Source organism: Tenrec ecaudatus, chromosome 10 (genome assembly GCF_050624435.1).
Source record: "Tenrec ecaudatus isolate mTenEca1 chromosome 10, mTenEca1.hap1, whole genome shotgun sequence".
Lineage (NCBI taxonomy): Eukaryota > Metazoa > Chordata > Mammalia > Afrosoricida > Tenrecidae > Tenrec > Tenrec ecaudatus.
The window spans coordinates 156734662-156747360 of NC_134539.1; the positions used below are offsets into that span (position 1 = coordinate 156734662).

General features: G+C 58.7%; 1 protein-coding gene across 2 annotated transcripts in view; it reads right to left on the minus strand.

Annotated features, from left to right (window-relative positions):
• Nucleotides 1-12489, minus strand: part of TBC1D16 (TBC1 domain family member 16) — a 63835-nt gene extending 51346 nt beyond the window's left edge. For both annotated transcript variants that reach the window (XM_075562316.1, XM_075562315.1), the window contains exon 1: nucleotides 12405-12489. The gene's annotated coding sequence lies outside the window, so the exon portion shown is untranslated. The remainder of the gene's footprint in view (nucleotides 1-12404) is intronic.
• Between the last annotated feature and the right edge of the window lie 210 nt (nucleotides 12490-12699).

Genomic DNA, 12699 nt, shown 5'->3' on the forward strand with positions numbered 1-12699 from the left:
CTTCTCCTCTCAGCAACCTGGGATTCATCCTGGGATCCCTGACCATTTCCCTGGGAAAGCAAACCGGACTGTCCCTGACCCATAATGCCAAACAGATTTGCAAGATGGCACCCGAGCCAGTAGGGAGTTGAGCCTTTGCCAACATGGTGACTAAAGAGTGGCTTTCCCATGCTCCTTGCACTTGGTCAGCCTGCCCTAGGGTCAGTAAACCCTGTGCACATCCTGAGAACCGGGACTGGCTGCCCTTTGCCACTTTTCCTGCTGGGATACTGGAGTGGCTGATAGATAAGAGCTCTTTTTGAAGGTAAACAAGCAGCCATCTAGCTTGGAAGCAACAAAGCCCACAGAGAAGAAGCACACCAGCCTGTGTGATCACGAGGTGTTGAAGGGATCAGGTAGCAGACACCAAAGAACAAAAACCATCATTGTGTGCTCACCTTCCCCAAACAAACAATGAAGACAAATGTGTGCATAAGTAAGTGTGGTGAAGAAGGCTGATGGTACCAGGCTATCGAAAGATAGTGTCTGGGGTCTTAAAGGCTTGAAGGTAAATAAGCGGCCATCTAGCTGAGAAACAACAAAGCCCACATGGAAGAAGCACACCAGCCTGTGTGATCATGAAGGGCCGAGGGGACCAGGTTTCAAGTACCAAAGAACAAAAAATCCTATCATCGTGAATGAGGGGAGCGCATGATGGGGACCTAATGCCCATCTGTAGACAACTGGACATCCCTTGCAGAGGGGGAGTGGTGAGGATATGAGTCACTCAGGATTCAGTGTAGCAACAATGAAACTCACAGCCTTCCTCTAGTTCTTAAATGCTTCCTCCTCCCAACACCCCCCATCATGATCCCAAGTCTAGCTTACAAACCTGGTTAGACCAGAGGATGTACAATGGTGCAGATGGGAACTGGAAACACAGGGAATCCAGGATGGATGAGCCCCTCAGGACCGGTGGTGGGAGTGGTGATACCAGGAGGGAGGAGCGAAGGTGGGGGATAGAAAGGGGGAACTGAATACAGGGATCTACATATAACCTCCTCCCTGGGAGGTAGACAACAGAAAAGTGGGCAAGGGGAGACTTCGGGCAGTGTAAGAGATAATAACATAGCAATTTATAAATTATCAAGGGTTCATGAGGAAGGGGGGAGCGGGGAGGAAGGGGGGAGAGGGGAGGGGGGGGAGAGGGGAGGGAGGGGAGGGAGGGGAAAAAAAAGAAAAATGAGTTGATTCCAGGAGCCCAAGCGGAAAGCGAGTGTTTTAAAAATGAGGAGGACAATGAATATAAGTGTGCTTTACACAATTGATGTATGTATAGATTGTGATGTATATATAGATTGTATGAGCCCCAATAAAATGATTTTTTTTTTAAAGAGCTCTTTTCAGTAGCAGCCATCACGGTCCCAACCCAGGGCTGCTGTATTGCATGTTTTACCAGTTGGGCTGCTAACCATGAGGTCAGCAGTTCGAAACCACCAGCTGCTCCTTGGGAGAAAAGACGGGGCTTTCTACTCCCAGAGTTATTGTCTCAGAAACTCACAGGGGTAGCTCTTCCCTGGGTTATAGGCTCACTACAGGTTGGCATCCACTCAGTGGCAGTGAGTTACCTTCAATAGAGTAGTCTGAATACAGAAGGTTTAAACTTGCCGGGAGTCACTTCATTCTATTCGTTCACACAGGTTCCTCTGACTGCTTGTCACTGTCACGTGCCCCTCCCCAACCCAGGACCCACGAGACCCTGGCTTTCACTTCTCCTACGTTCCTGACGTTTCAGTATTTGGTGAACCCTTGAGAACATGCTTGTTCTGAGGAGGGTGGACGGGCTGTCTGGCGCCGCTGGTGCAATGAGTGGGTGCAGGATGCTTTTAGGGCAACCGCGTTTCAATCCTGGGCTTTCGTTCATTGTAGGGATATCAGTTCTAGCTTCACAAGGGGGAGGTTACCGCATAAGGGGGTGGCCTTTGATCTGGAGGAACCTCGGCTCCGCCCACATGCACAGGTGAGAACACACAGGTGTAAGCACACAGGTGTGGCACCCAAACCCCCACCCTTTGCAGACCTGCAGTTTGAAACGACCGGGGTTCTGCTTCCTGCCCCCACACAGTCACCCCAGACCCCATGGGAAAAAACAGTAGCAAATTAAGTGTTTAAAACTCTGGGGATTCACACAACCCCCTTTAGGCCTTCAGTGAGCCTTTTTCGGGATAGCCCCTTGCTGGGGCTGTCCCCTCTGTCCCCTGGGTTCCCAGAGGACCTCCTCTCATCTAGTGGTTCCAGGGCTCAGAAATCACAGGTACTTGGGGGTGCCAGAGAGCCAGGCTCTCAGCAGATCCTGTGCCCCTCTGCTGCCCCTGCCATCCTGAAGTCACGCCCCCACTGCACTGCAGCTCCTCCCCCGACTCCTGAAGTAGCTGCAGTTTCTCCATGGCAGCTGTGTTTGTCCAGACACCTGGTCTGTGCAGGGGCTGCACCTTCGTCCACACCAGGAAGAGCTTGCCTCAGTTTGCTCCCTGCATGGGGACCTACCTGCCCGCCAAGACCTGGGCTCAGATGTGGGCTCTCAGCACACACACCCCCTTCCGGCCACCCTCATAGCCCCTCCAACTCCACCATCACAGCCTCATGGTGGCAGTAGCCACACTTCCCACCCCCCACATAAGAAGGGCGCCCACTGGGGTGAGCACAGCCCACGAGGGACTCCTAATCAAGCTGTGGAGGGGCCCAGAAGCTGTACAAGAAACAGGGTGCCATTTACTGGGAGAGAGGGAAGGAAGGGTCCTGGTTGGAGCTGCCGGCAGCCCCAGGAGTCTGACCTGGCAGGCTGCTTTGCTAAGGGATCAGGGTGGACATTGGTGGGTCAAGGAGGTGGGATGGTGCAGGGTGCCCCTGCAGGCAGACCCTCGAAAGCACACACTCTGTGGCACAGCGGTTACCTGCTGGGCTGTTAACCTCAAGGTCAGCAGTTGGAAACCACCAGCTGCTCCTCAGGAGGAAGACGAGGTTTTCTATGCGGGTGGAGAGTTACAGTCTCAGAAACCCAGAGGGCGTTCAACCTTGCCTTATAGGGTCTCGATGGATGTGAATTTTGGGGTGCTAGCACAACTGGGGAGCCCTGGCGATTACACACTGGTATTCAAAACGAGGCTTTCTACTCCCGTAGAGAGTCACCGTTTGGGAAACCCACAGGGGCGGTCCTACCTTGTCCTACAGGGTCACAGTCAACATGATGGCAGTGAGCTTCTAGAGGGCTGATCAGAAGGGCAGCACCAAGCCCAGAGTGGGAGGGGTGCACTGCGGGAGTCGGGGGTTGGAATGGGTGCGAATAGCCAAGTATCAATCTGGTGGTCTGCCCTATAAACCTTCCCCCAAGTCACAGATAAAGGCCAATCAAAAGCACCAGGCCCAGGACACACACACACACACACACACACACACACACACCCCACCCCACCCCACCCCGCCCATCCACAGTAAGCCACTGATTTACTGTGCCCAGCTGAGCCTGGATCCCCAGCCTGCTGCCCCTCTCCCAAAGCCGTGGGGCAGGGCAGGCCTCTGCTGTTTCTGCTTAGTGTGGCCTTCGGCTCCGACTGGTCTCCAGGGGCCCCAGATTACTGACAGGGCGGGCCTTGCATCCCGGGCACACACCCAGGCACACGCAGGTCACCTGCCGGATGTCTAACCGGATTTGGGGGAGGGGAGGCGCAGGCGAGGCCGAGCTCCCCGCCCCCACAGCCCTGCCACGCGCTTCTCTGTCACCGGAGTGATGGACGAGGTCCAGCCACACGTCCCCAGGACAGCAGGCTCCGGCAGCTTGTTTCAGCAACAGCAGGACTCGGCTCTGTCCAGGGCGGCCTGCCCACAGCCTCCCCCCGAGCTGTCGCTGTGATTCAGTGCCATGGTCCTGGCTCTGACCTGCAGCAGGGCCAACAGAGGCCGATAACGCCGGGCCTGCGCCACCTCCTAGCCACGTTTTGATGACCCCAGTAGGACTGGCGGGCCACTTGAGGGAGAAAGCAATGGGTGTCCAGTCCCCCCTCAGAAGCCCTGGGAGTGGCTTCTTAAAAAAACCCCAAACTCAAGGGTCTCTGCGAACCCTCTTCCCTGACGCCCCTGTGGCCTGGCTGGTCCAAGGGCCGTGCAGTGCAGCAGCCTGGCTGTGTGCATGCATGCAGACTCGGGGAGCCCAGGATCCAGAGTGTAGATCAGAACAAGACCCGCAGCGGGTCTGTGTGAGAGCAATGGCCGGCCTGAGCCCTGGGCCAGGCCGGATCTGTGCAAAGCAAGCCATTGTGTAATGGCGGGGGGGGGGGGGGGGGGAGAACGACCACGGGACCACGGACAAACCTGGCTGCATCTCAACAGAATAAAAGCCCAGCTGGAGGGGGAACCCTCTGCAGGAACACACACCCCGGGACCCCCATGTAGAACCCTTAACCACTTCTCACTGGAGCACCGTTCTTGGCAACCTCAGGTCATCTTGGGACCCACAGTTTAACCACCTTTGCACCCACAGCCCCTACACACACACACACACACACACACCACACGTCCGGCCGGGAGCAGATTTCCTGTTTCACAACCCTGCTGAGAAGGGGCCAAGGCTGAGCCATCCAGCCTGAACCAGGCCCTGAAGCTGCCAAGGGTTTTGTAACGGGAGAGGGAGGGGTTACAGGTCTGAAGTTAAGCACCCCCTACCCAAGATTCTGCCCCCCCCCCAAGACTGCATGGTTTGTCACTTTAGGAAAGGTCTGTGGTTTGAACTCACGAGCTGCTGATCTGACTCCCCCCTGTTCTGGAGGGGGGCCCCTGTGACTCGGAGCGCCCCCACAACCACCCTAGGAAAGAGTGTTCCCCAAGAGAGACACCCCGGTGCGGAAAACTGGATCTGGACCTACTCGGATTAGGAAAACCCCGGCTTAGACAATGCCTGGAAGAGGTATAGGGCCTGCTGGCTCAGGGGTGACACACACGTTAGGCTGCCAGCCTCCAGGTCGGCAGTTCAAACCCCCCAGGCACTCGGGGAGAGCAAGAAGAGGCTTTCTACTCCAGTAAAGCATTCTGGTCTTGACAACCCCCCCCAGAGGCAGGACCCTGCCCAACAAGGTCCCTGTGATGTGGCATAGCCCGGTGGCAGGAAGCAGAGGAGGCACAGGGGTCTCTATGCCAGTGGACTCATCTCCTGGGCTCGGTGACAAACCCTACCAGGGCATGGCCCTACAGGGCAGGCATTGGAATCTGGAATGGTCTCACCGGGCAAGACCAGGGTGTCTCTCTGCAGGGCTGGTTCCTTCTGGAGGCCCCAGGGAGGCCCCTGTGTACCCATCCACCTCTCATACCTAGCAGAGACTGCCCGAGGAGCAGGCACAGCGGGATAAGGTTGCAAGTTCAAAGACCCCCAGAAAGATGAGGCAGCCTGCTTCCGTGAAGAACCCCAGGACCCTGTGGGGGCAGTCCTGCTTGGTCCTGCATGTAGGGGTCACCACATGTGGGGGTTTACAGAAAGCGGATGGCCTTGCTCCACCCTCCAAGCTGCAGTGGATGGTGGGGCCCTGCTTGCTATGAATCAAGTACCCCTCCTCTCCCACATGGAGACCCTAACGGCTGTGGAAGTCCTGCTGGGGCTCCCCTGCTCCCCGAGTTCACAGGAAAGGCCCTGGGAGGAAAGGCCTGATGACCTGCATATGAAAAACTAGCCCCTGAAAACCGCTGGGCACAGCTGTGCTCTGGCATACACGGGGCACTGTGGCTCGGGGTGGCGTGGTCTCAGGTGAGACTGGGCACAGCCAGATAACCCAGGGCAAGCCCAGCCCCCACCTCAAGGTCACCTCGCCAGAAAGCCCCTTCTTCCTCAAGGGTGTCACATTCCAGGGTCAGGGACAGGGACATCTTGGGGTCCTGCTGCCAGACCAGCAAGAAGCTGACTGCCAGCTCTGATGAGGCCACTGTCTCCCCCACCTGCCTGAGGACCCCCACACGAGTCACCCCCCTGGAGTGGAGGGGAGACCCCATCAAAGGGCAGCTCCATGCCAGAGCCCACCAACCCCCAGGGAGGCTGCCACTGCCAGACCTCCTGGGAGTCCCATGAAGGGACACAGCAGGTGCGGAGGGGACCACGTCCTCTTCTAGAACCTTCCTGGGAGGTCAAGAAGCAGGCAGCTGGGAACCACTGCCTCAGTCCCATCCATGCCTGCGTTCCCCTGGAAGAAGTCCCACACTCAGCAGGGTGTAGCCCACGCCCAGGGGGGCTGTGCTCACCGCAGAAAGGGGAGAGATACGTGGGAGAGGAGAAGCACTGGACACCCGGGGGGCGAAGAAGGGGGAGCCCACCAGTGGTCACCCCCATACCCCCATGTCAGACTGCTCTGGGGCCAGTGCCCTGTGATCCGGTCACCTGCCAAGTGGCCTCCAGAAACCAGTTCAGCTGCTTTTCCCTGAGCGGGAGGGGGGGACAAGGCTATGCCCAGTCTGACACCAGCTGCATCCTACCGTCTGCCACCCCACACCCAGGGGCCCCAGTTCTGTGCCCACTCACAACAGACACACACCCTGCACTCCTGCCAGGTGACCCAGAACCCGGGAAGCCGACCTGACGCCTCCGTCACTCTCATACTAACTGCAAGTTCCAGGTCATCCCGGTCACGGGCTGCACCGTCCCCAAGTGCAGGACTCAGGCTGCAGAGGTGGCTGGCCACTGAAGCCAAGGAGGTCAGCTCATGCCAGGGGCCTTCAGAAAGCTTTGGGACCAAGGGCTCAAGTAGAAAGAAACTGTTTTGGAAATGACAATGGCAGCATATGTATAAGTGTGCTCGAGATGATGGATGTATGGATGATTATAAGATCTGTAAGAGCCCCCAATAAAATGATTTACTTTTATTAAAACTGTGGGAAACCACCCTCCCGTCCATGTTCCCATCCTCCTTCGGCAGCCCCCTCCTCTCAAAAAGCAAGGGACCGAGGTTTCCAGAGGTGTCGACTGCTCCCGCTCCCGGCTGACCTGAAGTCATGGCTCAGGAAGACCTGGTGAAGGGCTTCCAAAATCTCAGCCAGTGAAAGCCCCAGGGAGCCCACCCATGGGGGCCCAGGAGTCCACTGGACAACAGCTGATTCAAGGTTCAGGGCAGGGGCAGGAAACCACCCAGCCCAAGAGCCATGCCAAACCCACTGCCCTGGGGTCCCCAGGAGGGTTGGAGCCTACAGCTGTTTACGGGAGTACAAAGCCCTATCTTTCTTCCTCTGAGTGGCTAGTGGTCTCGAACTGTGGACTCTATGATGGCAACCCAGGGAGTAACTACGATGCCAGCAAGGGTGCCCAAGACATACACTCTCCCTCCCTCCCTCAGTGCCCATCGAGTCGATGCTGGCTCACGGCCACCCTCTAGGTCGGGGTAGAGCTGCCCGTGGGTTTGAGAGTGTCACGCTTCGTGGGAGCAGAAAGCCCTGCCTTTCTCCCGAGGAGTGGCTGGTGGTTCAAACCATGCAGATGGCAGCCCAGCGTGTAACCGCGCCGCTGCCGAGGCCCCCAGCCATGTACACACAAGCCACACGGGGCTCGCTAAGTTGTGCAACAGCTCACACCACACACCTCACCAAAGGGAAGCAGTTCCTGCCATCATACTAAAAAAAAAAAAAAAACCGCCTCATCAATATTGCCTTATAGGGACCCGATAGGACAGGGTAGAACTGTCCCTGTGGATTTCTGAGAGTGTGACCCTTTATGGGTGTAGAAAGTCTCATCTTTCTCCCATGGAGAGGCTGGTGGTTTCGAACTGCTGACCTTGGGTCTGACACTGCAGCAGTCAACCAGGATGCCACTGTGGCTCCTCAGCCGTCGCATCAGGGGTGAGTGCATTGACTGTCTGGCCAGGATGGACCTTGGATGGCTTTCCCTCTGGTAGAGAAAAGGTCCTCCCACACCACTGCTCTGGGTCTCTGGTTGCTAAACTCATTTGAAAACCACTCCCCTTTCAGGAAGAAAGAAGACAAAAAACATTTACTCTTACTCTCTGACCCCAGAAATCGAAAACGTTTGTACTCTAGGCCTGTCATCCATGATAAAGTGGGGGTATTTGCCTTTGCAGCCCCTCAGACTTTTCCAGCGTCCCCCATACCCACCCAGGGTGTATGACCCATTCAGACAACCCATGTCAGAGCCCAGGCTGGGCCTGGTGGGTACAGGCCTCGGAGAGGCTGCTGGGTGGAGTGGGGTGGGGTGGGGTAGGGTTGGGGAGCCGAGCCCTGCTCTGCGGTCAGTGCCTCCTTCCAACTGTCCAGAGGCCATCGGGATTGCCACCCTTTCCCTGGGAAGCCCTCTGAGGAAGAAGCACGTTGTCACCTTCTCCCCAAATGAGACAATTCCTGCTGCCCCTAAAGGGGCCCAGAGGTGGGGATGGGAACAGAAGCTCCAGGAAGAGACTGGAAGGAGACCCCCGGAGGGCGAGGAGAGGCGCAAAGTCAGCCAGGAAACTAGCACCAGACCCCGACGGGGTGGAGGTGCCCGGTCTGAGCACTGCCCTGGAAGACCTCCCTTGATCAGAGGTGTGCCCGACGCTTAGGGGCACGGGCAGGCCACTGGGTGATTTCCCAGGCGCGTGTGCCTGTGCCGAGGTCCTGCGCCGGGAACTCTCCATACCTCCGCGTGCAGCTGCCACCATGCAGAGGGTAAACCCAAACCCACAGCCCCATTCCACCCTACGCGAGCCCGCAGCACAGCCGCCCGGGCTTTCCGAGGCGCACAGCCAGATCGCAGCAGACATCTTCCTCCTGAGCAGTGGCTGGTGGGCACCCACCACCTACCATCTGGTTGGCGGCCAGCGCTTAACCTGCTGCACCACAGAGGGCCTCTTAGGCTGGGGCACGGGGTCCACACGGCTTCTGCAGGCACTGGGAACGCAAACATTGGGGTGGGGGCTCGCTGTGCTGCCCTATGAGCTGGATTAAGGTTGGCAGGACCTGTGCCCCAAGAGCTCTGAGGTCCTCAGCCTATGCTCATACCCGCTGTCCCCCTCCCCACCACCGCCCAACTCTCGCTGCCCAAGGAAAAGCAGGGGCGAGGGCCCCATGATCGCCCAATCAAGCCGGGGACAGACTGCAAGGACACACTCCACGCACCCAGCACCGTCCAATCGTCAGCGGAAGGATGTTCCTTGAGGTCCGAAGGTACAGAGTGAACGGGGGACTGTGGCAGCATGGGAATGTCCCCATCATATTTGGGCATGCCAGCTGGCATGGACCCAGGCACCCGGGACCTAGGATGTAGGGTGGCTTCCCAATGGCCAAGTGGCTAGCAGACGCAGCCCATCTGGGCACTGCAGCAAAGGGGCCACCGACTCACCCTCTGGTACCGCCTGAGTTCCGACCCAGCCACAGGCATGAGCTCTCTCTGGGCCCTCCAGTGCCATCCATGGGACAGAGCACCTGTGGGCAGATACCAGAACGCAGCATCCCCGTGGCCGGAGTCTGCTTGCTCTGGAGAGCAGTGATGGGGACAGATCCCAGAAATGGCTCTCAGGTACCAGCTTCCCCCGAGCACAGGGGAGGCTCAAGGGGGGGTCCATGAGGGGCGGCTGGGGGAACAGGAGACTTTCCGTATGATTTCCTCTCTCTGGGCGGGAGGGGGGCAAGTCTTGTGCCGGCCAGCCTCGTCTGCGGGCAGTAACAGGACAACACGCTCAGGGCCACCAGGCAGGCCCTGGACCTGTGATCACTGAGGCCCCTCGGCCTGGAGGTCCTGGCAGCGCTAACCACTGTACCACCAGAGGGTCTCCTACAAGGGGCACTAAGTGGGCCGTCAAGGCTATTCCGACATGGGTGACAGTCCTCCCACAGAGACACTGAGGCCACAGGCCCAGGCCGTGTCCCCTTCCATGATGGCACATGGGGTCGCTAAGAGTTGGGACTGACCAACGGTTCCTCAACAACAGCACTGACCTTGGCAGCCATGTTCTCAAGAACCCACCATCCCACCCACAACTGGGGACAGAGAGGCCAGCCTGGCCGTAGGGAAGATCTGTGGGCTCATAGGGCCCTGGTGGCCTGGTGCTGACTGAGCCACTGCTAAGGGAAAGGTGGGCCGGGGAAAGAGGCCTGCTTTCCTGCAGAGGGCAGGCAGCCTTGGAAACGCTGTACGGTGGTCCTGTCCTGTCCTGGAGGCTCTCTGTGAGTCCAGGTGACTTGGCAACATAACCAAACCAAACTCACTGCCATTCAGTCGATCTGACTCGGCAACACTGTCAGCAGGGTGGAAATGCCCCTGTGAGTGCCCAAGATGTCAACGCTCTGAAGGAGTGGACAGCCTGCTTTCTCCCGCAGAGAGCTGGCTGCTTTCCAACCGCAGACTGTGTAGATTCTAGCCCGATCTGTCCCCACTACACCCTGTGGCTCCCCTGGGCAGCAGAGGGTTGGGTTTGGGTTTGTAAAAGTAGAAGCTTCTTCTCAAAATGCCTTTCCCTCCACTTGAGCCTAACAGAAGTGAGCTGATCTTAGCCGCACACCATGCATTTTTCTGAATCGCTTGTGGGAGGGAGCCCTGTGGCCCTGTCAGAAAAGGGTTGGGGGAAGGGGTGCGTGTGGAGGATGGGGCCCCATTAGAATATGGAGACAGGTGGCACACCAATTTCAGGGTTCAGGCTCGGAGCTAGAACATCCTGGGCTTAAGATTTAATTCTGTCAGAGAGAGTCGGGTGCTCAGCTGCTTTATCAAACCATCGCCCGCCCGGATGCGCATCGGAAGAAAGGCCTGGCGGACTTACTTTGGAGGAAACAATCACGACACCGGAAATGCACCAGAACCCAGCTCTACTGCCACCTCACTAACACCAAGTCAATCCCGACTCACAGCGACCCTAGGGGACAGAGTAGAGCTGCCCCTGTGGGTTTCCGAGACTCTCGCCCTTTACAGGAGCAGACCGCCCACCCATCTACTTCCTCTGCTCTGACCTAAGGTTACACAGTGAGTCAGGGCTCGCTCCAAGGCAAACTGATTAGGGTTTCCATCAGTTCTGGCAGCAAGAACATGGGAGCTTCCCTTCCCGGAGCCTCAGGGATGCGGTCTGTGGAGTGTGCGTGTGGGCATGGTTACCAGGAGCGATTCAGACCACAACTATTCATTGCTGGAAGGTTACACCACCCCACTGGCAGGAGCTGTGGGCAGGTATTCTGAGACCCTCTGCTCTCCATAAACACACACACACACACACACACACACACACCTTTTTAAATGTGCCCCAGAAAACACAATAAACAGTACCTTGACATGCAAGGGGACTTTCTTTCACAATTAATACTAAGAGGCACAGAACCAAACTGAAGTCCCTGCATGGGGTCTTTCAAGAGGACAGGGCAGATGAGGGCAGGGGGACGGTCTAACTCTGCAGAGGAGTAGACAGCCGCTTTCACCCTAGGGTCAGCTGGTGGTTTCCAACTGCTAGCCTAGCTGTTCCTGAGTTGCTCTTAATACTCGCCGACCAGGTGTGCCGCCCACCGCCCAGCTCTCAAAGGCGGCCTGTGTCAAGAGAATGAAAGTCCAGACCACCACAAGGCAAACAACGCGGGCGGTCCGCAGCCATTCTGAAGTTTCCCTGTTTCCTTAGGGAGGGCTCCGGGGACTCCGAGCGCAGTGACAAAGGCCGGACCCCAGACTCTAAGGGCCGGACCAGGGCGGAAAGCCCACCTGGCCAGCGGCGCGAGAAGGGGGCTTTTGGCGTCCGAGGTTGTCCATTTCTGAGTCTGTTCCAAACTAGATTGTGGCCGACAGCTGTCGCCAACTTCGGAGCGCGTGTGGGAGTGCGGGGTCCGGGGGCCTCGCCGCCTCCCCGCAGCTTCCTCGGGTTATTTTTAGCAGGCGTTACATTTGGCCTCTTTTTCTTTTTTTTTAAGGAGCGACCCTGGGGGACCATAGGGCAGTGACTTCCCGGACATGTGACTCGGGGTCAGCCAGACCCCCCCTCAAACTGAAGTCCAGGGCATGCTGTGAGCGCGCGCGTGCTGAGGCGGTGGAGGCAGACGTGGGGTGGGGGGTGGGGCCGTGTCCCACAACGCCGGCCCCCCGCAAGTTTCCGTTCGCGTGCTCACAAGCCAGTCAGACAAAGACCGCAAGTTCTCGGATCCGTGGCTCCAGGCAGGCGGAGACCGAGTGTCCCCGCACCGGGCCTGCTGTCGGCCCGGGGCGTGTACCGCCGCGGAGGGGGTGCCCTGGGGCTCGCTGCGTGCCCCGCGTCCCCACGCGCCGCCACCAGCGCCCTGCACCCCGAGGCTGCAGCTGGACCCCGGCCTCCCCGGCCCGCCGCTGCAGGCCCACGCGGCCCACGTCCCCCACTCCGTCTCCGCAGAGCGGGCGCCACCCCGTCCCCGGAGCTCCCTCGGGCTCCGCCGCACGCCACCCCTGGCCGAACCCCGATACCCACCGGGTCCCACAGCGCGGCCCGGGCTCGCGCCGGTTCCCAGGCCACCGCTGCTGCCGCCGCCGCCGCTGCCGCCGCCACTAAGGCGCGGCGGGGCGGGGACGGGAGAGACCCCGCCCCCGCCCCGCCCCAGGCCCGCCGGACCCGCCCCCGCCCCGCCCCGCGGCCCCACGCTGCGCAGCGCCCCCGGGCTTCTGCAGGGACCCAGGTCGCCCCACGCGGCGCTCGCGCCAGCCTGTGCCTTTATGTTTTGCGTGTTTGGGATGGGACAGCGGGCCGACCGCCGAAAGGCCACTGG